The sequence below is a fragment of the Panthera tigris genome, chromosome A3 (genome assembly GCF_018350195.1).
Source record: "Panthera tigris isolate Pti1 chromosome A3, P.tigris_Pti1_mat1.1, whole genome shotgun sequence".
In the NCBI taxonomy this organism is placed as follows: Eukaryota; Metazoa; Chordata; class Mammalia; order Carnivora; family Felidae; genus Panthera; species Panthera tigris.
The window spans coordinates 4,018,006-4,044,211 of record NC_056662.1 but is presented as its reverse complement, the minus strand read 5'-3'; the positions used below and the strand labels follow the sequence as shown (position 1 = coordinate 4,044,211).

Sequence of the window (26,206 nt, the reverse complement as noted above, 5' to 3'; positions counted from 1 at the left end):
ACCTTCCTCTCCTCACCCCCCTAACTGACTCACCTCCTCGCCTGAGTGCCACTAAAGAGACACGGGTGATTGAGGTGATCTCACAGTCATTCTGTGTGACCCAGCCATCTGCTGCACCCATTCACCAGTGCAGAAATTCTAAGCCAGGGTCTTTGGGGGAAGCCGGGGGAGGGAAACAATGGTGAGAGTGGAACAGAGCCAGGTTTATCCACAGAGAGAGTCCTCAGCCGTTTCGGACTGTGTGTTAGTGTCAGACCAGTGGCTGAGAAACATGGCGGCCACAGCCCTGGAAGACACAGCTTGCTTTTATTTGGCTGCAGATGTGTTCCATTTGTGAAAGAGTCCGTGTAGGCTTGTGAATGGGGGCATTGGAGAAATGTGTTTTCCCTGAGGAAACCAAGAGTTTATGGACAAAATAGCCCTAAAAGACAAAGACCTTGGAAGCACCCTTCTGCCTGTGGGGCCACCTGACCCACCCTACTGGGCAGACTCGCTTAGGACACAGTAAAGCCTTCTCATCCTGTGCAATTCTGGGAAGATCCGGAAGGTTATGCTGAGGGGGATTTAGTCGCTGAAGCTGATAGACACAGAAAATAAATGAATAAAAGAAAATAATCACTCTCCTCCGGGACGTAGCATGAAAAATATCAACATAACCCTGATTTCATAATAATTCAAACCAGATGAAGGGAGCTTTATATCCAGCCCCACCCCAGCTGCTCTGAGTTCTAATCGATTATTGTGGAAATGGCATTAGCAGGGTTCAGGACGCAGAGCAGACTAGGAACCTGTGCCCAGTTGCAAGAGACACTGCCACTGGGTGGGAGCAGGGAGAGTGACAGAGTTAGGCAGGGTTGCAGCCAAATCCAGTGTGTGTGTGTGTGCGTGTGTGTGTGTGTGTGTGTATCAGTTATGCAATTTGGGGCAAATTCCTTACTTTCCCCAAGATTCCGTTTTCTCATTTGTGAAGTGGAAGTAGTAACTATTTCCGCTTCTCAGGATGAAATGCACAGAAACTTCTGAACGTTAAGAGGTGCACCGGAGACCAGCACCCAGAAGGTGCTCACTAAATATGAGTCCCCCGCTCAAGCGGGGGCCACCGAGAGCAGGGCCACGGCGAGCCACAGCGGAGCCACTGAGGTTGATCTCCAGTGTGGACATCACGTGCTTTCCCGTCCAAGTCACGTGTTCACCGCTAGATGTCTGTCCTATAAAAACAGGTTTATGAGGGCACCAAGACATTTCTGTGAGAAGGCAGTACTGTTTGCAGCAGTGACATAGTGGGAACGACATACATGCCCATCACCAGGTCAATGTGGAGTAAGTCACAGTACAACCGCTCAGTGGATTTCTGCAGCGTTGAAAAGAATGAGTAGACGGATAAATGTGATAGGGAAGGGCGGCCGTGTCCTACAAGGCAAGGATGTAACAGTGTTTATGGATGCCTGCGTTTTTGTAAGAATAAGCAAGAAGCAACACGGTGGGAGAGTTGGGCGTAGAAGAACATACTGGAAGGAATGTGTGTCGAGTAGCTGGCGGTGACTCGCTCGGGGGAAGGTGGCACCATAAGCGATGTAGTCGTATGATTAATTGGCCAGCGTGGGCACTGTGAGAGGGGAAGGGGTGCTGGCCTAAAGCCGTGCAGGCCACCCGGAGCGCCACCTAGGAGCCGTCCTCTGTGGTGAAGACCACTCAGGACTGACTCTCCATTGCTGCGAACAAAATCTACGTCGCGCTCACTGAGTTTGTGTTCCCTTCCCTGAGGCCCGCCCCCCCCCCCCCCCCCCCCCGTGACCGAGCCAGGCCTGGACGAGGGAGGTGGGATCTCTTCTTTCAGAACCTTGGGGACAAGAGCCAGTGCTTGGGGACATAGCGCCCAGCTCGTAAGGGAGGGAGGGAGCGCGGATGCTGGGAAGGTGGAACCAGCAGGCGCCCTTGCAGCCCACTGCCTGCTTGCAGCACTGGTGGTCATGTGCCTCAGCGGAAGGGGGGAAATTCGGTGGCAGATGGAAATACCAGAAGAAAGGATACCTTCCTGGAAATCCCTGTGGGGGATGCCGAGGCCACCGAGGACTCAGAAGGGCGGTGGTGTTTGCTAGGAGAGCGGGAGGAAGGGAACACGGGGTCTGGATCCCGAAAGGGTGTGTGTTTCCTCCCTGGCGCTGGGGCGCGGGAGCCTTGCTTGGGGGAGCCTTGCTTGGGGGAGCCGGCAACGGGAATGTGCGAGAGCGTGATGTTCCGAGACGGAAAGTTTGCTTTTCCTGATTGGAAGCAGCTGTGGGCCTTTGACTCTGGAGAGAGGCAGAAAGTTTGGTGTCTTGATGGTGTTAGAGGTTACTCCAGATGATTTCCTGCCGCCCAGGCCCCACTGAATTGGAACCATTTTTCAACCTACTCAGACATCCAAGACTTACAGGGGTTCCGAGGAGGTCTCGGAACATCCCTCTAAATCAATCTCGCAGTGTTTTTCCCTGGGAACGCTCAAACAATTCAATTACTGTGCGAGCCCCCAGCACCCAGACCTGGCAGACGCATTGGCCGCCTCCCCCTCGGAGCGATCGGGTCTTGCCCATGCTTCCAAGCAGAGAAATTATCCCTTCGAGATCCTCTCCCATGATCTAATTCTCAGGAGCCCTGGGAGGGTCTCTGTGATGTAAACGGGAGCCTAGAGCAGGGTCTGAGGAGTCGCCGGAACGATGAATCAGGTCGGGAGACTCTGATTTGGGTTATGTTTTTAAGCAAGTTTTTAAATATAAGTAATTTTTGTTTTAATTTGAACATTGTTTTAGATTTACAGAAAAGCTGCAGAGAGCGTGCAGAAATTCCTGTAAACCTGTCGCCCGGTTTCCCTGATTCTTACCGTCTTCCCTTTCCATGACGTGCCCGTGGCAACGGCAATACCGATGTCAGTGCGTTACTGGGATTTCACTGCTTTTCTCTGAATGTCCCTTTTCAGGCCCAGGATCCCACCCGGAACACCACGTGACACTTTGTTGTCATGTCTCCCCAGCCTCCTCCGGGGCTGTGCGGCTTCCCAGACACTCCTCGGTTTTGGTGACCCTGACAGTTTGGAGGGACTCGTTGGGTGTTTCGCGAAGGTCCCTACACTTGGGCTCATCTGGTGTTTTCCTCCCGACGAGGCTGCGGTTGTGGGTTTGGGGGAAGAAGACCACAGAGGCGAAGTGCTCTCTTCTCCTCACATCCTTTCGAGAGCGTGCGCCATCACTGACCTTGACCACCGCGGGTCACTGTGAGGATCCGGTGACACCCTCGCGGGAAGCGTGGGAGAAACCGTGACCCCCAGCAGGTGCACGACGATTGGACAGATGGATTAGCGGAGCCAGTGGTTGTTGAGGATTTTCACTCTGTGGGGTTATGTGTCTGTTTCAGATAAAGATGAATCGGCCCCGACGCCTGCCCTCTGGGCCCCCAAGTCCAGAGTGTGGACAGTGGCCTCCACCCCCAATCCATAACGCTTTGTTCACTTTGCTTTGTTCAGCTGTTTCCGAATTAGGGCTGTGGCTGCTGGTGCCTGGGCTCTGTGGGAAAAACCAGAGTATGAACCAGCACAGCCGTGTCTGGCTGGGGATGAAGAGCCCAACAGACAAAGGGACAGAGGCTCACAGAACCACGTCTCAGCATGCAGTGGGGACAGTGAGCCATGAGAAGGGGGAGAGTCTTTCTGAACAGCTCCCAGGGGAACCCCGTGTCCAAAGGAACACTGTGGTAGCTTTTCCATGAACTTCCCACGGAGCCTCAGAAATCCCTCCAAGATGGCCCGCTGTTGGCCTCCTCGTACGTAAAATGGGGACCGCAATAGTTGGCTGGCCTTTCTCACCAGGCTGTCCTCGATTGCAGTCCATTGGCCTTGGGCGCACAGAGATACAAAGACGAAAAATGTCCCTGTCCTCAAAAAGCTCAGTCTTAGAAAGTTGTGAGACTCGAAGGTACCAACCCCATCCCGGGTGCCGTTAGAGGGGAAGCATAACACAAGTGAGGGGCTTGAAGTAGAGGCTGAAAGGACCTCATCTGTCCTTCTGTTGTTTCTCCCCACCCGCCGGGGGACACCGTGGCCAGCGTCCTCTTTGGGCAGGAAACAAACACCACTATGGAAGTCCCGTGCCTCCCAGTGGCTGGCTGCACAGAATGAGGGAAAATCTCCATCTTTTACCAGAAACAGGCAGTTTTTTTAATGTTTATTTTTGAGAGAGACAGCGAGCACACGTGCGCACGCGCGCACGCGCGCGCACACACACACACACACACACACACACACACAGAGTGTGGGGGAGGGGCAGAGAAGGGGGCACAGAGGATCCGAAGCAGGCTCTGTGATGTCAGCACAGAGCCCAGTGTGGGGCTCGAACTCACAAACTGTGAGATCGTGACCTGAGCTGAAGTCGGATGCTTAACCGACTGAGCCCCCGTCCGGCGCCCCAGAAACAGGCAAGTTTTAAAAGACAAACTTTCAGCCAGGACACAAGCTGGTGAGTGTGACACCCCCAGACTAAGCCCATCGTCTCTTCCCTGTTGCACATCTTGCAGGAGACAGTTCGGCAATTTTGTTTCAAGTCTAAAAGCTTGCTGGCTTTAGGGAGAAACCTCTAAAAACTCCCCCGGCACTGGAATTCTTGGCTTCTTTAGTGACCGTGAATGTCCCGCTGACCCCAAATGAGTTTGTAAGTTTTAGGTCGAGGAAGAAGCCGTGATGGCTTTGTGTGTGGTCCGCCGTTTGCTTTTTGCAACAATCAGAATATTTTGACCGTATTGTCCCGATTGTTAAAGAGCTCTCGGCACATTTGGGATCATGGGTGAAAAATGGACGCCAGGGAAAACAAGTTATTGCTTTTATTTCTGAGGGCAAGGGGAAGATGCTAGCCCGGCACTGGGCTCAGCCCAATCCCTTAGATTTGTACCTGCTCCAGAACTTACCGGACGTGTCTCAGCACTGACAGCAGGCAGGGCTGCACGAAACATCTCAAGGTGGCATTATATGGCACAATGCACGTGCTTAGGCTCCAGCTGTGTCTAAATGACCTTTATTTTCATCACTCTTTTCCAGGGAAGAGTCCAAACCCCGGAGAGATGCCGACCAGTCCTATAGGAAGTCTGGAAGACAACAGAGGAATCAACAGAAGAATCCCTCTCGTCCACCCCCAGTGACAAGAAACAAGGTCCGCCTGGGGCAGGCAGGTGGCCTCGGAAGGACAAAGCATGTACCGATGTTTTGTTTGCAGACATCTCGGTCCGTGTGGCCAGAGTTTGTGCGAAGGTACCCGCTGTGCTCAGTTCATGGAAAGTTCCAGCGGGGGCTGGAAAGTTCCGGTCTGAGCTTATCTGAGTTGGGTTTTGTCTCGTGTAATCGGAAGAGTTCTCTGATTTCTAAACACAGAGGCTGGTGTGCAAAGCAACGCACCGTAGAGGCTTGTTGTCAGACCGACCGAATGCTTTCGAATGTACCGTCCGGTGGTTCAAGGTTTTCCAACGTTGGCACGTTGACATTTGGGGCTAGGTGCGTCTCCGTGAGGGCTGTTGTGTGCGCTGTGGGCCGTCAGCAGCATCCCTGGGCTCCACGCCCACTCGGGGCCGGCACCCAACATCCCTTTCCCAGGCTGCGGCCATCAAAAGTCTCCAGACACTGCTAAGAGCTCCCTGGGGGTCGGGGTGGGGGGCAAATCACCCCCGGCTGAGAACCACCGACGTCGACACTCTTCTCATTCTGGAAATTTTGGGCCGTCTCCAATAAAAAGTAGCACCCGGCCTGGGTGAACGCCACAAACTCAAACGAGATAAGGTGAACCGAACTGAACCGTGTTACTCACGGTCTAGACGAGGCTCGCGTCTCCAAATGCAGGTGCCACAGCCAAGCCGAGCCGGTTACACTCCAGGAGACCCCGGGGGGATAAATCTGTGTCGTTGGCCCGAGGCGGCCTGTCACCGCCGCTCACCCGCTGGCCTGGTGGGGGCTCATTTAATTTCTTGCCACACACTCCCCGTCTTGCTCAAATTTACACCCTGTCTCTGTCTTTCTCTCTCTTCATAATGAAGGGGTTTCAAGTAGGTAGGAGTTGGCTTATCATCCTAATCACACTTATTTATTTACGATGTCAGATTCCTCTCAAGACGACAAATTCGCTTTCTGTCAAAGTTACGCAGCTGAGTGTTTGTAGCAGATCCTGTAATTAATTGGGTTCTGTCACTAGAATGCGTGTTTTCCCTTCCTCTGCTTTGCAGGTGTGAAAAAAATCTCCGAAACGGGTCTCGGAAGGCAAAGCCTCTGCGCGCGTTAGCCAGAGGGGACGGGGGGACCGGGCCTCGTAGGCCGGTCCCCTAACTGGCCTCTGACTTCAGCCAGGCCCCCGAACGACGCAGTCTTCCCCTCTCTTGCATCTGGACAGCTTTGAACGTTCATTACTCTGCATTACACCATTGGTCTCGCCTCGTTTCCGAATTGTTCTGTCCCTAAGCTTATTTAGACAAAGTCTGGCTTCCCCTTCGGTTTATGTGAGGGTTTTCTCCCGAGCCCCAACCGTGCCTTGCGTGCCTTGCGCCTTGCGTCCCTGGGTGTCCAAGGCTACTTGTAACCATGAAATCTCATTCACAAGTCTATTGTGATGGAGAACAAAGGCAGCCAGTCGACAAAGACCTCGTCAGAGGTAAGAGGCAACACTGCCCTGGGACAACCTTTTTCCACAATGCTTTTTCTGGGACACACAAAAAGTGTCAGAGTTCCCAACTCTGTTGTGGGAAATGTAGCGGCAAACACCAAACTGAAAAATCTTAGAGCGGATGGTGCTCTGCCTCGGTTTCACCTTTAATTTCATTACCCCTTGCTTTGCTGGTTTTTACCCCCCCCCCCCCGCCCGAGACAAGCTCCTAGGGGTTTCCCCCACCTCTTTCCCAAACACACGGGCTTTGGGGAAGGAGGAGGGCGGTGGTCAAGAGAATATGTCAGGCAAAAAGAGGAGACAATCATATGTTCCTCAGTGACACAGAAAAAAGATTGCATTGAAACCAATTTAATTAGCCGATGTGGAAAAACAAAAAACCAGCAAGGCCAGTGGCCCCGTGTGCTTGGTTTTTCAACTGATTTGATCAAATCGATGCATGATCCAGAGGTCCTGCCTGGATGAATCTGTGTAAACACACATCTCAAAACTGATTTTTCAAGAAAATCTAAGAGACTGATGCCGAATAAATATTTAAGGCCGACAAACAAACAAACAAACAAACCCACTGTGCAAATAGCAAATAAACTTGTCTCCTGTCACTGACAACTCTGTAGGGCAATTTACTCTTTATTCTGTCTGGACATCACAAGAATCCTTTAATTTGAAATATTTTCCAAAATGTCATTAAATAACGTATCTCTTTCCAAACACAGGCCAGACTGGAACAGAGGCCTTCATTTCTCTACCTGGTGGGATCTGACATTACAATTCCCTTTGACAGAGAAACTGGTCAAAAAGAGTGTGGTTGTCTTCAAAGTCCAGGCAAGTTTGAAAATTGTAACTCGGGTGACCCGAGACGCACCGTGCCCGAGAATCTCGGTCACAGACTGGCACGGGTGATGCTCTACCCGAGGCATGGGAGGGCACGGGAGTCCTTCCTCGCCCCTGTGTAGTGATCACCCCTCCAGGGAGCCGGCCTCCGAGAAGCCATTGAAACAACAGGACCCAGGCTTCCAATGTTCCACCTGGAGAGAGAAAGAGTTTCTTCTATAGAAAAATTGTGTGGTCTGGACCGTCGGGGCCGCAGCCGCATCTGGACTGTCTCTGCCCCTCATTTACAGAGCACCGATGCTGGCTGTCCCGTCCTGGCCCTGAGCCTGTAGCCACATCGGGGTTCGTGCCTTCCATGTCATTGTCACTGACTTCTCTGCCCTGTCCCTCCTCCTGTTATTTGTTTTAATCAGGGAGTCAGAGCATCTCTTTCACTTGAAACTTTTATTATCTTTAATCCCCGCCCTCCACCCTCCCTGCAGGTGCCTTTGGAGAATCCGCAGCTGACCGCGCACATCGCCCAAACGGTGGTCATTATCACAGTTCAAGTGCCCCGCACTGTGCCGGGCACCTCGCGCCCACGTTATAGCAGCAGCAGGCCGCGGATCGTGTTTCAGGGCTCCTCCCTGGGTCGCGCGCTGTCCCTCCCTGTCGCCTCTGTCAAGTGTGGGAGGGAGAAAGACTCTGAGCTGGTCACTGCAGACGAGCTATGTGTCGTAGATGAGCTGAGAGAAGGAAGGACCCCTGTGTCCTAATTACTTTTTGCAAAGACTCAGGATTTCCCTCTATGCCCTTCTGGTCTAGACTAAAGGGTTCTGACCCCCTCGCTTGGCCACCAGTGACGACAGGAATGCTGTTTTGTGGGGGACCGGAGCTTTTTTCCCCTCCTTTAAAAAAAAAACGTATTCCTTTAAACTGCGGTAAGAACTCCGTAATGTAACATTGACCGTTGGAACCATTTTTAAGTGCACCGGTTCATGGCCTTAAGTACCTTCCCATTGCTGGACCGTCCCCACCACCCGTCTCTGGAACTGTTTCAACTTGCCAGACTGAAACTCTGTCCCCTTTAAACACTGACCCCCTTCCCCCACAGCACCCCACCCCCACCATACCCCACCCCTGGCGCCCACCATTCCCCTCTTTGTCTCCAGGAATTTGAGGACGCCAAGTAATTCATGAGAATAGAATCGCAGGGTGTTTGTCCTGATGTGACTAGCTCATTTCACTCAGCCCCACGTCCCCATAGTTCATCCCCATTGTGGCAGGTGTGAGGACGCCCCCAACCCACCTGTTAGGCTGCGTAATGTTTCTTTGTACGTACGTGTAGACCACGTTTTGTTCATCCATCAGCCATCAGTGGGCAGTTGGGTTGTTTCCACCCCTTGGCTGAACAAGCGCTACTATGAACGTGGGTTTGTATCCCTGCTTTCGATGCTTATTTTCCGTTTTTTTGTTTTTGTTTTTGTTTTTGTATTTTTCTGGTAGTTTCCATCCTAACGGGCACGGATTGACATTTTGTGATTTTGATTTGCATCTCCCTAGTGATCAGTGATGTTGAGCATCTTTTCATGTGCCTGTTGGTCATTTGTATGTTTTCTTTGGAGAAATGTCTATTCAAGTCCTTTGCCTATGTTTGAATCTGTTTGCTTTTTTATTGTTGAGTTGAGGATTCTCTGCATATTTTGGATATTAATCTCTAACCAGAGATGTGACTTGCAAATATTTTCTCCCTTTCTTCTGTGCTGTGTGTTCTGTGCATCTGCCTTTTTGCTCTGCTGGTGGTGTCCTTTGATGCACAGATTTTTTTTTTTTTATTTTGATGAAGTCCAAATTGTCTGTTTTCCTCTGTTGCCCGAGCCTTTGCTGTCATATCCAAGAAATCATTGCCAAACCCAGTGGTATGTAACGTCTCCTTTATGTTTTCTTCTAAGAGTTTTATACTTTTAGCTCTTACATTTGAATCCTTGGACGATCTTGAGTTAATTTTTGGTGCAATTTTGTACAATTATATGGTGTTACATAAGGGTCCAACTTTATTCTTTTGCATCCCGTTTTTCCAGCGTTGTTGAAAAGACTTTTTTCCTCGTTCAGTGGTCTTAGCACCCTTGCCAAAAGTCATTTGAGTATATATACAATAGTTTTTTTTCCCTAGGCTTGCCATTAGAAACTTTTTCTGTATTTATGCATTATTTGAATTTGCCACATTTCCACGGCATCTGTGTGATTTTGGTTCTTGTCTAGCTGTTCCATTAGATTATAAACTTTCTCAGGACAGTGCCCAGATTTTTTAGTGTTTTGTAACTTGGTGTTGCCTAGGGACCTTGCTTTTTTTATTTATTGGCATTATCTGACTGATGTAGTCAGGTGTGCATATACCTGAGTGACCTGGTAGGTGGGTCGACCTTGATCGCTACTTGATGCTGGCTGCCCTTGGACATGTGACAGGCAGACTATGCAATATTCTAATGACCTTGTATAGCCAGCCTCCTCCTCTGGCCCATAGACACCTACCCATTACTTCTCAAGTGTTGAGCAAACAGGTGAGCCTGGTAGACACATGGTGCTGGGAATGTGGGGACGATCACTGGTCTCTGGACCCTCCCCCCATTATCGGTGGGGGACAGTGGTCCAGTAGGGAACACAGCTGGGTTCTCTTTTGAGTCCCTTCTTCTGGATCGCCTTCCTCTTCCCAGCTCTAAACCCTGGATCACCTCACATCTCAGTCTCCAGAGGTCTTCTCGATCCACATTTACTTCTGAAGTGAGCTTATCCCTAAAGCTATAAATGCGACCTATCAGCTGACCACTCCCCAGTTCTAATCTCCAGACCCAACCATCCCCCTTGTGAGACCGTGGTTCATTCTCTGAGCCTTTCTGAGCCTCAGTTTCCCCATCTGTAAACAGGGATAAAATGACCTTCCTTACTGCTCTGTATTAGAGAAGCTGCTTGCCAATGTCTGACACCCAGCAGGTACCCAGAAGGTGATAAACATTATTTTCAGTTTATCTCATGAAGGTTCTGCTGTGGGACGGCCCTGAGATCACTTACGTGATCCGGCCTCCCCAATGAGGAACATTTGGGGAAAAACTGAAAGCAAGAAATCAAATATGGTAGATGCCAGCTTCTCCTGGCTGTTGTGCATGCAAGGCAGGCAGCTCAGAGCCCCTCCTGGTCTCCTCAAAGTGTGAGGTATGTGTACTATTTGTACTTTGCCTCGTTAATCCGTTTTCCCAAAGGTTTTCATTTGTCGCTCCCTTTTGTCCTTCAGTCTGTTCGGAGCAGTGATCTTAACAGATGCCAAGATTGTTTCGAGCTGTAAATGACTGTGGTGTTGAGAGATGGTGGCTGGTGACAACAAGGGAGTCACGGAGCCAATGCCTGGGCCCTGTGTCGGGGGTGGGGGGGCTGGTTTCCGAGACGGGCCGCCGCGACCCCTGGCCTAGCGCAGCGTTCCCGCCAGTGGGTGTGCAGAGGGTGGGGGCGCCTAGAGCTGGAGGGAGGCCCTCTCCGGACTCTGGGTTACGCGGTCAGCCTTCGAGAATAACTTTTCTCCCTTTCATCCCGGCGCTTGTGCGTGGGAAGCGTGCTTTGAGTTGGAAGCAGAGGTGAGGGCTGGGGTAAGAGAGACAAAGCAGTTGAGCACTGCGGGAAGGGCCTTCTCAGCTGGGGGCACACGGGCCACCCGCCGTCCGGTTTCCGCTACGAAGAGTGTATGAAGAACCCCCCTCACTCAGACAGAACTTCCTGGGTTCAGACCCCTCCCACACTGTCCCCTCTGGGTTTCAAGCCAGAACCCTAGGAGGTGTTTCCTGTCCTTCCCAACAGTCTTCTGTCTCCCCTCAAGTTCAGGACAGCGACCCCCTATCCACAGTCTCGCTTTTCACGGGGCCGGTGACTCGTGGTCAACCCCCGTCCAGTTGTCGGGTGGTCGGGCGCAGCCTCGGGCTGTGTCGCTCACCTCACTCCGCGTCACCATGGAGGCAGCTCATCGCCTTACATCCTCACAAGAAGAGGGGAGAACGGCACAAGAGGCTGTTCTGAGAGAGAGAGGGAAGCCGCATTCACTTAACCGGCATCACAGGCTATTGTGGTAATTATTCCATCTCCATATTGATGCCGTTGACCTCTGACCAGGCCTGTGTGTGAGTTGCGCTTTCTCGTAGGTATGTGTGCGTAGGAAAAAGCAGGCGTAGGGTTTGGGGGTGTCCGTGGTTTCAGGGATCCACTGGGGGTCTTGGAACGTATCCCCCACTGATAAGGCGTGGGGGGGGGGGGTCCTGCACCTACCAAATCCAGTCGGCTCTGCCCCCAAAACATTTTCTAACTCCGATCACGATTCTTTGTTCCCACCACCATGATCCCAGATTAAACCACCAGCATGTTCTGTTTGGTCTGTACGAGCTTCCGGACTGATCTCCCTGCTTCTGACCTTGGTCCTTACAGTCCGTTCTCTACATGCGGCTAGAGCACTCAAGGGCCCAAACGCAGATCCACAGAGGGTTATTTTCAGGCCTTGAAACCTGCTTTGGCACTGGTTGGTGCGGCTGGATTTCTAACCCGTGTGGAGTCAGCCACCCGTGTACTTCTTACCGTCTCTCTCTTGTGACATGGCGGCGTCAGCCCCATACCTGTCCCGCCATTGTATGTATTCAGGGAGCAGGTAACTGGGCTCCCGGTGTACCGTCTACAGATGGAAGGTAGTTTTGCCCCAGGATGGATCACAGGTAACATCTCACCCTTCCCTGGTGTAGACCATGTGGATCACGAGATCTGGAACTTTTGAACAGATGGTATTTAGATGAGGTTTGGGACATAGAGTTGAAGCCATAATGGGTTGAGACTTTTGGGAATTTGGGGTGGGGCGAGTGTGCTTGGCATGTGGGACAGATGTGAATTTGGGGAGCCAGACGCCAGACTGTAAGTGGGTTGAATGGTGACCCTCGCCTAACCGTATGTCCACATGAAACCCGTGAATGAGACCATATTTGGAGGATCTTTGCAGATATAATTAAGTTAGATGAGATTATTCTGGATTAGGGCGGGCCCTAAATCTGATGTCTCCTGTCCTTCGGAGAGGGGAAGAAGAGGCTGTGGGGTGGGATGGGGTCAGAGTGAGGGCTGATGGGGGCTGCACTACCCCAACCCAGAGCTCCAGAATCTAGAAAGCACCAGAAGGAGTCTCCGCCTTCAGAGCTTGATTTCAGTCTTCTAATGGTGAGAGAATGAATTCCTTTTCTTTCATGCCACCAATTTTGTGACGATCGGTTACAGCAGCCACAGAAACCTAGTGCACATCCTTCAGCCTTTCCGTCCTCCTCTTTGTCAAGTGCCAGGCTCGATTCCACCCCTCTGGGATCTTCAGACTGGCTGTTTTCTTTCCGGGAACACCCTTCGCCCAGACCCGTCAACATCTGGCACCCTTCCATCTGGGGGTCCCCTCCAACATCAGCCACCGAGAGCGGTCTCCGCCAGCACCAATGTGAACGGCCTCCCTGGCTGTTCGGGGTTGCCCCGCCATTCCTTCCAGTTCATTCCACAGTCTAATTATGTTGTTCCATGTTCTTTGTTCTCCATCTTCCCCCAACAGAACTGTAAGCATCTTGAGGGCTGGGACTTTGTTCCTTAGTGCCAGAGACAGTCCCTGTGTCATGGATGGTCATAAGTAGATTTGCTAAGTGGATGGATGGATGGGTAAGAGGCAGAGAAGACCCCAGTCTGGCAGGCTCCTGTTTTCTCACCTTGTCTACAGAGGCAAACATGGGGGCCCAAGGCCACCAGCAAGCCTGTGACGGTGCTCACGGTGCACCCCGTGACCCCGGCAGCTGGCAGGGCTTCTGCCCTTTGCTGTTGTGTTCCTTCCTCTTCTGGCTAGAGACTCTTTTCAGGGGTCTGGGGTTCCCATCTTGCTTGGTCGCGGGCTCTCCCGTGCCCCCGTCACCCGCCAATGCCTGGATGCCGACAGCTGGCCCGGCGAGTTCAGGTGTTCGAGTCTGCTCCTCGCTCCACCCCCGGCCCCGGCCCTTCTTTTTGTTCTTTCTTCTCTTCTTTCGAGTACCGATCATCTTGCTTAACGAGCCCACAGTGATCAAGGGCCATTCTCTCCCAGGCAGTGGAACTCCAAGGTGGGTGGGCCACGAGGTTGGGCACCTGTGCCGAACACACACGTGGGTGTTGAATGAACCACCAGGCCATCGACAATGGCAAATGACACGGTTATTTTGAATGATCTAAAGTTGTGACTCACCCATCTTCTGTCTCCTGGAGAGACTCCAGTCTGCAGGGGAGTTGAGGGACCCTCAGGCCTGCGTAGAAACCAGTGGCATCTCCGCTTTCCCTGTGGGCTCCCCCTGGGTGGTCTGCCTTGCTTCTGAGAAAATACGGGAGTTGGGGAGGGGGCGGCAGCTGGAGATTCCTCGTGAGGTCTGGTGGCATTGCCAGAGGGTCCTTTTGATCCCGCCTTGCACGTTCCCAGCCTCTGCTCCCAAGATGGCGAACACAAGTCAGCTCCTGGTGGAAACAGGCACACAGGTCCGCAAGGCCGGAAGATTCCTGCCTTCTCCCCTAGAGAAGGGGCTGGGTCCACTTTCTTCAACATGAATCCTAGACATTAGAACACATCTCAAAATCGGGCACTCCTCATTCCCAATTTGTGGATGCCAGCTCAGTTCAGCAAACTCGCTTGATGAGCTGTGGATGGATGTCCCCACCCACCAGGTACCGAGAGACACTAAGGATATGAACGTGATAATGACGTGGACCTCCCCTTCCATCAAGGACGTGCTGCCACAGACGAGGAAGCGTGAGGACGTGATAAGAAGCCTGGGTGTGGTGTCAGACAGACCTCAAGTCTGGCCTAGGGCCTCCCTTTGTTTTGAGCTTTAGGACCTAAGGCAAGTTACCTAATCTCTGTGCCTCAGTTCCCCAGATGGTGAAAGGGATCATAAAGGTATCTACTCCGTGGCTGACCCGGAGGTTCAGAGCAATGAGATAGGGAAAGAGCTCATTACTGTGGTGCCTGGCACACAGCAGAGACAATAAATGATCGCTATTAACCATAACCAATGATTTGTAGATAACTCTGTTGACTCCCGTCTCTTGGGTTTCATTTCTGGCCACGCAAACGGCATCCCTCCCGTGTTTGCTTCGTACTCGGTACTGTGGTGGAAAGCTGGTCCCAAATGCATTTGGGGAGCCAAAGTAGAGCTCTTGGTTTTGAGATGGGCGGTCTTCTGGAATTGTCTTCAGACTGTCTCCTGAAGTGCCCCAAGCCTCCCTGAGGCAGACATGATACATCAAAGTTTTCAACTTTTATCAATAACTCCTACACTCTGCAGAAGAAGTGACCCTGGGGTTGCTTTTGAGTCCGTGCCTGGGAGTGCCTGGCGGTAGGGTCTGTGGCTGTGCGGTAGTGAGGAGCCCAAGGAGGGGGAGCAAGGTTCACTGGGTGATGGGAATGGAGGGTGGAGGCAGCCGCTGGGCGCCTGGGGCCGCCCTTTGGAATGAAGGCCCGCAGGTCCCGGTCTGGCCACACCCTCAGCCATGATCAAGCAGGTCAACCAGAGCTGGGAGGCCGGGAGGCCCACTGGCCTTGGCCCAGAGGGAGGCTGGGTGGAGCTCCCCGGGGCGGGTGCTCGGAGCTGCTCTCCCATTGGCTGGCCGGCCCTGCTCATTTGCATGCCGGGATGTTCCCTCTTCCCAGCTCTTCCCTCCCAGGCACCAGGGCCCTTCCTTCTCTGGCGGCTTTCTCTGATTCCCAGGCTCGGTTGGACTGTCCTGGCCCAACACCCTGAGCTCGACGTTGTGGCCATTGTCACATCAGTCCCCTTAGTTTTGTTGGGCTCGTGCCGCCTCCCTTGCTAAAGGGTAAGCATAGCATCTGAGGCCAAGTGCCCGATACACAAGCCGAGAGCAAGCGTGGGCCACTCCCCTCGCGGGGCTCCACGGTCACCCTTGTCATCGTCAGCATGGCAGCAAAGCTGTCACCAGCATAGAGCTGTTCAGATGTAGGTATCATTGTCGCCTCACTTAGACTCTTCCCAGCAGCCCCGTGAGCCGGCTGGGGGTCACTGTCGTCACGGTTTTTCCAAGGAGGACACAGATTTGGAGAGCTGAGCAGGGTGTTCACAGCCAGCGTGGTGAGTGGCGTCGAAAGCCGACCGGATACGGATGTCCTGCCCACAGCTCCCGCAGGCAGGCTCCAGTGCGTGTGGGAGATAGCTCCGGGGGCGTGGGGCCATGGGGCCAAGGCCTCGACACTAATCCCATCATAAGGCCCCTCCCTGGTTCTGCCTCCAGGACCCGCTCCCTCTGCAGACAGCTTACCTTGAACACCTCCCTGATGATGGTTTGCTTTTTTTTTTTTTTTTGCACAAAGAGAGGGCCAGCCAAGAGCTGAGAGCCTTTGGCACACAATCCTCTCTGGTCAGACATTTGATCAGGCTGTTTTGCACGTGCATTTATGTTATTTTCTAGTTACTTTCTCTGTAGGGCGCGCGAAACCGGTTTCCGTTTGTGTAAAGGACATTGTCTCTTTCTAAGGCAAAAATTTGGAGGAGAGACGTTGTGGGGTCAGAGAGATATTGAGTGAGTGGTGGCAGAGGAGTGCTGGCGATGGGCCCAAGGATGCGTGTGTGACGTCCTGCCGCACGGTCCGCAGGCCATGCTCACACTTGGCCTCGTGGCTTCAGGATGTGCGTCAGCCTACAGACCGCGGACACCGGGAGCCCCTCGTCACTCCCGCCCCGCATTGTGGTCTAGCGATTTCCCGCCTTTCCTCATCTCCCCTGCTGATCACACGCTTCTAAGGTGCAAACAAGTGTCTCACTTCTGCGTACCCCCAGGCACCAGGCACACTGCTCCCTAGTCGCTGGTGGTCCATGGATTGTTCCCTCGTGGGCTGAGCTATCACACGACAGTACCTGCCTTGAGCGTTTGGCATGAGGTGATCACTTATTCGTAAACTCGAGGAAAAGGCCAACGCAACTCATCATTTTCCTACTTGTAAGCGTCTCCTGGCATCTCATTCTTTCTGGGCTGTGGTGGCCACAGCAGGGAATGGGGACGGCTTCTCTACCACGGGGAACTGAGAAGATTGGAGAACACGGGAGGAGATGCAACCAGTGGAGACCTTTCTAGAAAAAAGATGAAGTGGAAGGCAAATGTTGCCTGGCATGTCATCGGCTCTGACGGGATCCTGTGCCCATCCCTGGACGAATCAGAGTCAGACAGGCCAGAATTAAAATTCTGACCCCACCCCCTCCCAGCTGTGTGACCTCTGGCAAGTCATTTCTCCTCCCTCGGTCTCATCCGTGCTATGGTGACAATGGTGATACCCACTGGGTAGGGGTGCCGTCGGGATGATGTGAGAGAGTGTCGGGAAGGCATGAGTGTCCCTGTGGAGCATCTACTAAGTGTCCGGTACGGGGTCACAGCACTGAACAGGGAGACGTGGCCAGTGCCCTCTAGCAACATCATGGTCACCGGACCATCCCGGAAGTAGGCATTTTGTTGCGGTTCTGAAGAATCTTGTAAACGATCAGTCCTGAGAGGCCAGGAGAGCCAACCGGTCTTGGTCTGGGGTCTGAGGGAGGTCAGATGACTCTGTGAAGAGTGACCGGTGGACTGGCCTTGTCACTGTCCCCACGTTCATCCCGCACGCGGTTCCCTTTGTCCAGAACACTCCGCCATCTTTGTCCGGGGCTGGCCTTCTCCTTCAGCTCTTCCGCTAACCGGCCTGTCCCCAGAGTGCCACCCTCTCCACTCAGTGCAAAGTGGGGTCCCTTGCCCTGCCCTCCTGGTCACTCTCTAGCTCTCCCTTCACGCGTGTTTCCTTACAGAACTTGTCCCAACCCCAAATCGCATTAGTTAATTATTTGTGTTTTTACCGTTTACTGTCTTTCCTGCCGATTGCACGTGGGCATCACGGAAGCTCGCGCCTGATTTGCAGTCCCAACGGCAGCATCTGGGGCACCGTCCGGGGCACCGTCCGGCTCCTGGTCGGGGCTTAACAAATAGTTGTTGAATGATGAAAGGAACAAACTTAGAACCCTTTTGACTGTGTTTTCACTGTGACACCAGTTGACATCCTCTGGAAACTAAGAGTTTCATCCTACGGTTAAAACAAAACAAAAAAAGGCCATACTGTTTCCCTCTCTTGCCCCAGTCCATCACCATGTTCGGGCAGGAGAGCTTGCTCGCTGCTCTCCGGCTCTGGGAAGGTATCAGGTCAAATCCTGCCCTCACTGCATTTCTGAACTTGAGTTATGACTTCCAGACTCGACGGCTTTGCTCCTTTGTTCAACTGATGTCCTGCAGAGGCGGCTTCTCTCGTCCTTTTAGAAAGAAATCTTGCCTACACAAGGAAATGTGGAGCTCATTAACAACCCGGTTGTGAAATTTCTTTCCGAAGGAAGTGCGTCTGTGCTACAACTCCAGAAGTTCTGAGGGATCCCTTCCTTATTTGAACTTCTGGAAAGTTCGGGAATCAGGGGGCGCCTTCAGATTCTGTCCTGCCTTTCCCCGCTCCCAGGCCGTCTCTGCTCCTTCACCCTACCTGTTTTCAGGTCCCTCTCACCCTTGGTTTCTGTACTTGTTCCCCAAGCCCGGACGGTCCCTGGGTGTGAGGGAGACCGAGGTGAGGAGGGCAAGAGTGTGACACAGCACAGAACGTAGGCAAATCCAACAGGTATTTTTTCCTCTGACCCTCGGAGTGGAAGTTTAAATATTTCCATGTAAGGCAATGCAGCTAGCCGGGTGAGGAAGCCCTCCTCAGACCCCAGTGACCATGAATCACCTGTACTCTATGAATTCCTCTATTTTTAATTGCTGCTGATTCTCATGTTTTGCACCTTGGGGCCCAAATTCATGCTCAGGTCAACCAACGTTGACTACCGATTCCTCAGGATCGAGGTGCCATTTTATGCCTACTGTAGGATTTCGGTCCCTGCCCGTGGTGGGTTTCACACCTCCCTTACCATGCCCTTGACCCTGTAGCCTGGCCGTGTCCTCCGAGTCACAAGAGCTTGGCTGCGGGAGCTGCCTTGGCCAGTGGGATGTTCATAGACGTGGTACCGACAGAGGCCTGCGAAGGGTCTGTGCGGCGGGTTTGCTGTCTCTGGGGCCCCTCTCTCTACCGTGGGAAGGACACGCCTGGGCTGGGCTGCTAGAGGATGAGTAGCAAACGGAGCAGAGCTCGGCGATCAGTTTTTTCCCACCCAAAGTCAACCTGGATCTCCCGGCAGCCAGCTGGTTGCCAGCGAGCCCAGCAGGAGCGCAGAGCCGCCTCGTGGACAAACGCTCTTTCTCGCCATCATTATGGTGTGGGGATGTTTGTTACATACACTGTCGTGGCCGCAGACGACAAACACATCGTCCTCCAAGGACGTCTCATCTACCAGGAGAGAACACTATGCATACGACTCTAACCGTAGCTGCTACTACAGCCGGGTAACCCTTATTAAATACTTATTCATTTTGGGTCAGGCCCCGTATTCAATCGTTTCCCTACATCCCCTCATTTAATCCATGCATTGGCCCTACTAGGTAGTTCTTACAGTTATCCCCATTTCAAAAGTGAAGCAACCGAGGCTCAAAGAGGGGAAGTGACTTGGCCAAGGTCATGCAGCTGGCAAGGCTGATAGCCAGGATTTCCACCCAGCCAGGTCTGGCTCCAGAGCCCAGGAGTGTTACCGTTACGTGTTGCTACAAGTCTTCAGAGGCTATAAACAGGTGTAAGAGGGTCAGAAGGTATTTCCTGTAAGCAAGCAAATCAGGGAGAACTTCCTAGAAGGGGCAGCATTTGGGTTTTCAAGTGGCTTTGGGTAGGATTCATGCAAATGGGGTGGAGGGAACGGAGGAGAGTGCTTGCGTGAATATTTTTCTTCTGCAAACAGATCAAGGCGTTGGGAGAGCCGCTGGAACCAAGTTCCCCAAATCCAGAGACTGGTCGCGTTGGGCAGACACAGGAACTCACCACGTTACGAGCTTAGGAAGGATACAGTTTGCGATGAATTCCTCTGATAAGAGTCAAGGCTACTTCAAGGTGGGTAAAACAGGCAGGTGCGTGGTGGCATGTTGACTTAACTTGCTCAAAAGCATCTCTCCCACGAATCTACTAGGATGCCTGAAATTCCCACCTCTGGCAGGCACTGAAGGCACCTGTTAAAAGCACGCATGTCGAGATAAGTGGAGAGGGTGTGTTTGTATGGGTGAGCGGTCCAGGTGGGGGCTCCTGGGAGGGGCTCGGGGAGGTAGGAGTTGGAGGCGTCGCTGAAGAAAAACAGGTCCCGACGCGTAGGACAGGGGTTCCCAAACTAAACCTGCCTCCGCCGAGGGCTGATGCTGTTGAAGGTGGAGACTCTGTCTTTCTCTCGGGAAATGGTCCCTCTGGGGCACGTTGTTGTGCCAGGTGGCATGGGGCTCCGGGCTGGCATTGCATTTGATGGCGGTCTAACGTGTTGTTTCAGGGTTGGGGCGGCCCTCCCTCCCCTCCACGCTGTGTATTTCTGCTGCCACAAGAAATGGTTTTGGATGAGCACTCGTGTCTCGCTTGCTAGAAGCGTGGAGCCTCAGATCTTCTGGACAGGTTTTAAATCTTTATTTTGGTGACACTTCCCATCCCCTGTCCAGGTCAATGAGCATGCCCGTGCTGCTGCTGTTCTGGAGACAACCATCGGCAGCTGCATCTGTCGCCGGATGATACCTGTTGACCCCCTCATCTCTGCACCGGCTGTCTCGACAGGCTACTCCATCCAGGGTCGCGATAAGTTGAGGCAAAATATCAGGATGCTTTTGGCTACAGGTAGCAGAAACCTAGGTTGAGCTGGCTTAAACAAAGATGGGAATGTACTGGTGGATGTAGCTGAAGAGTCCTGGGTGCCATGTTGGACCCAGGGGCTCCACCCATAGTCTCAGCTCCCTACTCCTACTTTCTACTTCTGCTCTCTCTGTGTTGGACAGACTTTTTCCTCGTGGTGACAAGATGGCTGCCAGCACCTTCAGGCTTCCCTCTGGTTCGCTCAGCAACTCCACGGAAAAAAACATCCAAAGTCCCAGAACTGAATCTCATTGGCTCTGATGGGGCTGGGCTTGGCTCACGGCCCCGTCCTCCAACCAATCATTGTATTCAAGGTTGTGTTGATTTCCTCTAGCTGCTAGAACAAATTACCACAAACTCAGTGGCTTAAAACAACACAAATGTATTATTTTTATTATTCCGGAGGTCTGCCTATCTCAAAGGTGTTGTGATGCTCTGTTTAGTCCACAGACATAAGCCTAGCCCTGGAGCCCCACACAAGCTGCACAGAGCGTGGGAAGAGGTAGTTTCTCAAGGGAAGATATAGTCCAGACCTGGCGGAACAGGATGTTGAAGGGGTAACAACGGCAAACGTCCACCAGGGAAAACGCAGGCAAAATTTGGGAGCTCCTTTAAACGGGTTTTGCTAGACTCACTGTCAGATTCCTTCATGAGATCAACCGATTTCTTTTAGCCCTTCAACGCACGCAAGTTGGCAGGGCATTTCATTTCAGTGGGAACTTTATACGCGATGAATGCCGCTCTTAACACAAGCTGGTTGGAGCCGCGTACATCCTGCAGGGTGTCTTACAATGAGCCCCATGCTGACAAGGAGGTGCCCAGCTAGGGCTTGGATGCTGTAGAAAGGCACTTAATTATCTGGTTTCTGAGCAAGTCCAGGCTTCCGCTGGTTAGGCTGGTCAGGAGGAAGAAACTCCAGGGTAATGGAAAACTACATAACGTATTACGCTACTCTTAGTTAAATCCCCTAAATTTAAAAGAAAACAATCTTCAAAAGAGTCATAAAGCACATGAAGAGCTAACTGGAGGCGATGCTTATCTAGATAAGTCACAGTATTCTTAACGGCTGGATTCTGAATCCAAGTTCAAGTGAGAGGTACAGCCTCAAAGATCCAGCTGCGTATCTGCCTGCTTGGAAGAAGTGGATGGAAAGTAAACGGAACGGCCCTGCCCTGCACTTGGCGGGATCCCGGAAGCGTCCTGATACACCGCTCCCCTCAGGGGCGTGCTCCATGGTGGAGACCACCAGGGAGGGTTGGTAGACACTGGAGGAGGAGAGGGGCCACTTAGTAGTGTCCACTGCAGAGGGAACAGGGTCCTTCGAGTGACCTGCCATCAGAGAGGCCGGGAATAAGAAGCTAGACGCGTGGCGAGGTGACGATCTGTCAACGATACGCAGGAGAAAGTGAGGATGATTATAGACCCGGGGTAGGAGTTTGAGAGGCAGTTGCCCGATGGCCATGAACTCCGTCCCCGGAATTGGATAATACTGAATCTGAATCCTGACTTTGCCACTTTAATAGCTGTGTGACCATGGGCCGGTCACTCTAACCTTTTTGAGCCTCTGTAAGCGTGAGCCTTTTTTATCTAGAAAATGGGGATAATGATAGTATGAGGTGTTTTGAGCTGTCACAAGGGCAAAACCATGATCAAAACCCTCACCATCAGCTCACCATCGAGTCACGTGGATTGTCCGTTTCCCTTGCACACTGTTTAGCCCGAAGTCCGGGTGGACTGGTAGTGTTCCAGCCAGCATTATTTTTTCCTTTGAAAGTGACGGAATCCCAAGTAAGCTGAAACAAAAAAGAAATGATGAGCTGTTACAAGTGAAAGGTGTAGGGATAGTATGGATTTCAGGCCCAGACAGATCCAGCTCCAAACAGGACACCAACCCAGTCTCTCCAGCTCTTGGCTCCCCTTTCCTCTGTGTTGGGTCCACCGTCAGGCAAGGTCTTTCTTCAAGGTGGCAAAGGTGGCTACCCGTAGCTTCGGGTACATTCCTTTCTCCTCCACAATCCCAGTGAATAGAGAACTTCTCTCTCAAGTGTTTTGGCAAAAGTCCTGAGATTGACCGATTCGTCTGACCTTGCCCAGCCCTGAACTGATCACGGTGGCCAAGCAGACAGGATCTATTGATCGGCCAGATCCCAGTCACAAGCCTGCGTTGGGAGTCCCAGGCCCACCGAGCACATGGACGAAGGATGGGTGGCCAAAAATAACCAGTGGTTCCTACAGTGGCCTTCAAGGTTACGGCTAAGGAATCCACCAACGCGCCATTAAGTGGACAGATAATCCAGCAGAAACAGGATGAGGAAGCTTGAGAGTACTGACTCACAGACCACTCCCGATTTTCTCAAACCCTCCTCCCTCCACACACCCGGACACCGTCAAACCACGAGGGCACATCCTCCTTCCCCTGTCCTCCCTGCCCTCCCCCTGCTGCCCTCTCCCCTCCAACCTGCCCCTCCTCCTTGTCTAGTTTAATGAGATCTTTCCAGACTTCAGTTATCGGCAAACCCGTTTTATCATCTTGCCAAGTCTCCAAACCACCTTTACGATGACTGCTTCATATTTTAATTCAGGTTACTTTTTTTTTTTACTTAAGTAAATTAATTTCGAAAGGAATTCTCTTCATCACCACACATGGAAAATCCAGCGTCACTTGCCACAAATACAAGATAAAGGTAAAGGGCAATGAGGACATCGCCGAATCCTAGGTCCAACAACAGGAACAACCAGATTCAAGCATCGGCATGGAACTTGGATAGACACGTCTCCAAAGAAGACATCCAAAAGGCCAATAGACACGTCACAAGGAGATGCTCAGTCGACATCATTCATCATGTGGGAAAATGCAAATCAAAACTACAGTGAGATACCACCTTGCCTCACACTCATCAGGATGGCTGCTATCAAAAAAAATCAAAAACGAAGAAACAAGTGTTGGCGAGGATGGGGGGAAACCGGAACCCCCGTGCGCTTTGGTGGGAATGCAAAACGGTGCCGACAGTGTGGAAAACAGTATGGAGGTTCCTCAAGACACTAAAGACAGAATTACCATCTCATCCAGCGACTCCGCCTACGGGCACACGCCCAAAAGGGTCGAAAGCAAGGTCCGGAAGAGATGTTCGCGCAGCCGCATCCATGGCAGCGTTATTCCCAACAGCTAAAAAACATGGAAGCAACCCAGTGTCCATCAACGGGTGGTAAGCCAAGTGTGGCCTATACCTCCAAGGGAATACTATCCAGCCTTCAGAGGGAGGGGCATTCTAACACCTGCTACAGCATGAATGAATGTTGGGGACATCGTGCTAAGTGAAAGAAGCCAGACACAAAAGGCTTGTCTGCCGTGGGGGAGAGAACATGGGGAGTTAGTGTTTAATAGGTACAGAGTTTCAGTTTTACGTGACGCGAGGGCTATGGAGAGGGGCCCAGCCCATAGCTGCACAAGAATGTGAATGCATTTAGTACCACTGAACTGTGCACTTAAAATGGTTACGAGGGGAAATCGTATGTTATACATATTTTACCACGGTGTAACAAAAGAAGAGTGAGAAAGAGATCCTATGTGGATTCTATGGCCTGCCCGAGGCTCTAAGCCTGTGGCCTCTGCCTCTCAGCTCCAAAAGGAAGACTGTGTGAGAGTGGTTATAGACATTCCGGATCGAGGTGCTCTCCTGGGACTAGTCAGAAAGGCTGAGGAAGGCCAGAAAAGGGGAGAACTTTCTCCCTGGGGAGAGCAGATGTGTGGTTGACTGTCACGGTGGGCCCCCACTCAAATCGTGGGGCTCAGGTTGCTGACCTGGTTAAGGATCAGTTAAAATTCTCCCTCTACGGACCATCCAGCTGACGTGGCATCTTCTGGCCTCAGCACCCTGTATCCTTGGTTCTCTGTCCCTGCACTTCCTGTGCCATCAAGTAGATGAGAAGCCTCCAAGGGCAGGGCCGGAGCCACGCTGGTCTCCTACAGTGCGGGTGCCTGGTACGTCCACCCCGGTGGTTGGTTTTGGGCCATGCGGCCGAGGGCAGTGGACCCAGCCAGCGGTCTGAGCAGCTCTGACCCCTCCTGGGTCCGGGCACACCTGGAAACCACCTTCTACCCCTTTTCTCTTTTTAGCTGCTTCGTGGATTCGTTTCCCTTTCTCCAGCCATCCCTCAGTCCGAGCCATTTTACCATGTACACGAAGGATATTTTAATTCCAAGGAAAGGATGATGCTGAAACGATCTACGTTCTAGCCCGGCAGGAACAGAAGATAACCCTAGCCTTGGGTTTCCCTCATTTTCAAAGCACGGGGCCCAAACACTGAAGCAGAGCCCCCCACGAAGCATCTGTCCTGTTCGGTGACAAATGACCCTCCAGGATGTCTTCCACGCCCCACTCCTTGACTGGGACGCAAGGACGGGGCAGCGTGGAAGGGGTGGGGGTGGGCTCCAGAAGCTCCCGCGTCAGCTCAGTTCTGGGGGCTTCAGCAGATTCTGCAGCTTTGAGTGGTGCACACAACCGACCATCTGTGGCGCTCGTGGGTTCCACGGGTCAGCACTCTGCCGGTCCTCTGGGGCCAGTCCGGGAGGCTGGGGCTCCGGGCACCTCTCGGCTCGTGCGTTCACGTGTCCGTGGCTGGCACTGGCCGTGGCTGTGAGGCCTCAGATTCTCTCCACGTTGGCTGCTCTGTGTGATCTCTGCGTGCGGGCTCGTTCGGGCTTCCTCCCAGCACGGTGGCCGTGTTCAGAGGACTGGTGTCCCCGAGAGAGAGAGCCGGGTGGAGGTCGCGACACCCTTGTGACTTTTGCAGCTGGTTAGGGGAGTAGTCCCGGGGGGGAACGTCAGAGGACCTGGGATGTGTGTTATGTCGACCACCCGTGCCCTCCGTGTGGCCTGGCCCGTGAGCTGGCCATGCAGGGAGTCCCCGGGGAGTCCCTGGGACGTGCAGGGAGTCCCTGGCACCCCAGTCCAGCACAGGTGCCCAGTGCCAGGTAGAGCCCTGCCTCTGCGTGTCATCCCTCCCTCTAGCGGGGGGGACGCTGGTAAGGGAGGGGCTCCAAGGGCGTCCAGGTGTTCTCAGAGGTCAGCAGTCGGGCCCAAATCCCTGGGAAGCGTTCATTCATTCACTCACCCGCTCCGTTCATTCGTTCACTCCCCGACTCTTTCGTCAGAGCTTCCCGGGTGCCCAGGCACGGGTCTCAGGCAGGTGGTACGCGACAGCAACATAAAGCAGCCCTGTCTTCTGTGCTGCCCAGGTGAGCGGGAAGGGCCCTCAGTACTTTGCACTTGGACGCCCTCGGAGGAAACGGAGGGGAAGCCGGGAGCCCTCCGCCGGGCAGGAGGTCCAGGACGAGCCGCCGGCGAGGCCGGGCCGCCCAGACCCGCTAACCTGCCTCTGGGTTGACTTTGCTCCCCTGCCACCGCCCACACCCGCCGGCTCCGCGCTCCCGGGAGAGGCAGGGAGACGCTGCCTGCCGGTGCCCGTGAGTCACGAGTGTAAAGTGCACCCGGGGCCTCGGCAGGACGGTCTGTGCCAGGGTAAGGTGTCATTGGGCCACCACGGAGAAAAGCTGCTCTCCAGGAGACCCTGAGATAAAAGATAACAGCCTCCCGGCGCGGCCGTTAATCGCCGGCAGCGCTCTGCGGTGGGAGCTGCAGGTCCCGGGACAGCGAGGCGGCGGGGGGCCAGGGGGAGCGCGCGCGGGTGCGTGTGCACACGCGCGCGTGAGCGCGAGCGTGCGCCGCACGGCCTCCCGGCCCCGCCGCGCCCCCCCCCCCACCCCGCCCCCGGCGCGCCGCCCCCGCCCCCGGCCGGCTGGGTGCGCCTCGGGCCGCCGCGCCGCCCGCTGCCCCCCTCCCCGCCCCCCGCCCCGGCGCTGGGAGGCGACCCCCGGCGCGCCCCGGGT

The 26,206-nt window shown here is 53.3% G+C and overlaps 1 protein-coding gene and 1 long non-coding RNA gene across 4 annotated transcripts in view; one reads left to right on the top strand and one right to left on the bottom strand.

Moving 5' to 3' along the window:
* ZNF831 (zinc finger protein 831) overlaps positions 1–5,319 on the top strand; it is a 128,401-nt gene extending 123,082 nt beyond the window's left edge. Inside the window, exon 7 of the transcript XR_006215337.1 lies at positions 5,063–5,319. The gene's annotated coding sequence lies outside the window, so the exon portion shown is untranslated. The remainder of the gene's footprint in view (positions 1–5,062) is intronic.
* Positions 5,320–16,872: 11,553 nt separating this feature from the next.
* Positions 16,873–25,971, bottom strand: LOC122237136. 3 transcript variants are annotated; one of them, XR_006215343.1, is made up of 3 exons: positions 25,432–25,971; positions 21,990–22,109; positions 16,873–17,853 (listed from the first exon to the last, which is right to left on the bottom strand). It is a non-coding gene; the product is annotated as an uncharacterized LOC122237136 (long non-coding RNA). The 3 variants fall into 3 exon arrangements; XR_006215342.1 differs by lacking the exon at positions 16,873–17,853 and adding an exon at positions 17,892–21,698; XR_006215341.1 differs by lacking the exon at positions 16,873–17,853 and adding an exon at positions 21,722–21,903.
* Positions 25,972–26,206: the final 235 nt, after the last annotated feature.